This window comes from Bubalus kerabau, unplaced genomic scaffold, assembly GCF_029407905.1.
Source record: "Bubalus kerabau isolate K-KA32 ecotype Philippines breed swamp buffalo unplaced genomic scaffold, PCC_UOA_SB_1v2 scaffold_50, whole genome shotgun sequence".
Classification (NCBI taxonomy): Eukaryota; Metazoa; Chordata; class Mammalia; order Artiodactyla; family Bovidae; genus Bubalus; species Bubalus kerabau.
Window position 1 is genome coordinate 17,858 of NW_026577904.1, and position 2,723 is coordinate 20,580.

A 2,723-nucleotide genomic window follows, 5' to 3' on the forward strand; every position below is an offset into this window, starting at 1 on the left:
CAATAATATTCCAAGAAAAACCAATAGTGTGGAAGGTTTACACAACACAGTACAAAGCTCAGTTATAAATAGGCATCCTAATATTTGGAAAGTCTATCTAAATGAAGGAAGACATTTTAGTGAAAAAAGAAAATGTATGGTTCTGAACAAGGAGAAGGATCAACAAGCCAAAAAACAAAACAAAACAAAACAAAACAAAACAAAAACCAAAAAACCAGATATAAAATACTACGAAAATAGACCTGGAAGACAAGTGTTTTGGTACAAGCCAATAAATTTGTTTTGAGAAGTATTGCCATGAGTCTACACATATTTTAAAGGTATTCAAGTATTTTGTATTTTGCAATAATCTATTCCTTTCTGATGTTTCCTGTTTACATTCTTTTTGATGTCCTTTTATTTTTTGTTACTTATCTTTTATGGCAAGACTGCCTTGTGGCTAAGTAGTTATGCGGCAAGAATGCTTGTGACAAAGATGAAGAAACCACCAGACATGAACACAGCACATGTTGGTGAGGATACAGAGAAAAAGAACCCTTATGGACTACTGCTGGGAATGTAAGTTAGTGCAGCCACTATGCAAAACAGTATGGGGGGGAGGAGGCCTTCCAGTCTTAATAACAGAAGTCCATGTGATCTAGCAATTCCACTTCTAGGTACTTGCCTAAAGAAAAAACAAAAAAACCACTAATTCAAAAACATACATGCATCCCCATGCTCATTGCAGCATTATTTACAATAGCCAAGTCATGGAAACAACTTAAAACTAACTGACAGATAAATGAATAAAGTACGGTATCATAAATAAATACAATGCGATATTATTCGGTCATAAAAAATGAAATCTTTCCATTTGCCACTGCCACTACGTGGATGGATCTTGAGGGCATGACGCTAAGTGAAATAAGTCTAACAGAGAAAGAGGAATACCATATGATTTTACATGTGGAATCTTAAAGAGAAAACAAGCTCATAGATCCAGAGAACAGATTTGTGTTTACCAGAGGTGGGGGGTGGAGCTCAGCAAAATGTGTAAAGGGGTAAAAGGCACAAGTACAGATTTTCAGTTACAAATAAATCACATGGATGTAATGTACCGCATGGTGACTATAATAAAAAATCATGTATTGCATATTTGACAGTTGCTATGACAGTAGGTCCTTTTTTTAAATTTTATTTTATGTTTTAACTTTACAATATTGTATTGGTTTTGCCATAAATCAAAATGAATCCGCCACAGGTATACATGTGTTCCCCAAAAGCACTCGTCACAAGAAAAGCATTGTTTTGGTAGCTCTGTGTAGTAATGGACGTTAACTAGACTTCTTACAGTGATCATTTTGCAGTATATACAAATAACAAATCACTATGTTGTGTACCTGAAACTAATACAATTTCCTATTTCAATTACACCTCAATTAAGAAAAGAGAAAGTGAACACTCATTTCAAGAGGCTTTGAAAATTCTGAGCAGGAGGATGGACATAGGACGCTCAGGAAAGGCCTGGTTGAGAAGTGACATGAGAGGGAAACGTGAGAGGATAGCTTGTTCAGAAATAGCAATAAGGTCATTATGGCTGAAGCGGACTGATGGAGAAAGTGGTAGGAACATTCGCTGCCTCTTACCTGGATTACTACGGTAGCTCCCAGACGAATTTCACTGTTTCAACTTTTGCTTCTTCCCCAACCCCATGGGTTGAGAGTAGTCTCTGTGTGTGTATAGTATGGTATGGAGGTACAGGTGGGGATGGGTAGGCAAAAATAAAAACACTGAAATTAGTTAAGAGGCTATTTCAGTAATCAAGATGAAAGAGGATGGGGATTCAATCCATAAGTGAAGATGAGGAGAAGTGTTCATATTCTGGGTGTTTTGAACATGGAATCAATAGGATTTCTTGGATAAGAGAAGAGAGAAGTTTGGATAAGAGGTATGAGAGAAAGATGTTAAAAATGACTCTAAATTTTGGTCTTGTGCAACTCTTAGGATAGAGTTGCATCAACAGAGAAGGGACAGTATGTGGGTGGAGCAAGTTTCTGAAAGAGTCAAGATTTCAGTTTTGGAACACCTTGTACTTAACGATTTCTATTTTAAAAACGCAAACTAAGTATAGGAATTAACACATGGTCTCTGTTGCTGACTTGATGAGATACATCTTTTACTTAACACCAGTACAGACACCAATCTGCCAAAACTTTGCATTGTGGATAGCTAAAGATATTAAGAAAAAGCCAGAATTAAACAGATGCTATTTGTACTATTATTTAATTTGCACTTTCTCTCCCATTTTCCAAAAATCTTACTGGTTTTTAGAACTTGCCTTTTTGTGTGTGTGGATTAAGGACCTTGCTCAAAGTATTTTTTGAACCTGTTTTACCAACCAACCAACCAACCCAACCCACAAAATCACAACCAAGAGAACAACAAAATTGTCTACTTGTCTTCTTATGGAATGAGTAATCATTCTTCAGTCTTCTGCTTTTAAAATTCACACCCAGGGCTGACACATAACTGTGAATTAAATAGACTGCTTTCCTCCAGCAGTTGAAGAGGTGATGGAGGCAGCTGGGAGAGCACTAGAGACTGAGGAGAGGAAACTACAGTCCTCAGAGATGAGTCTACACAGAGGAGTGTGGCTGTGGCCTGTCATCCTGGGCATACCCTGGACTCTTTTCCCGCTTCCTTTGAAGTGAGATGTGGCCATGTAACTGAGTTCCAGCCAGTGG

At 37.4% G+C, this 2,723-nt stretch overlaps 1 long non-coding RNA gene across 1 annotated transcript; it reads left to right on the forward strand.

The window, feature by feature from the left end:
- Positions 1-213: 213 nt before the first annotated feature.
- Positions 214-2,376, forward strand: LOC129640880 (uncharacterized). The gene is made up of 3 exons (XR_008709018.1): positions 214-320; positions 428-558; positions 1,424-2,376. It is a non-coding gene; the product is annotated as an uncharacterized LOC129640880 (long non-coding RNA).
- Positions 2,377-2,723: the final 347 nt, after the last annotated feature.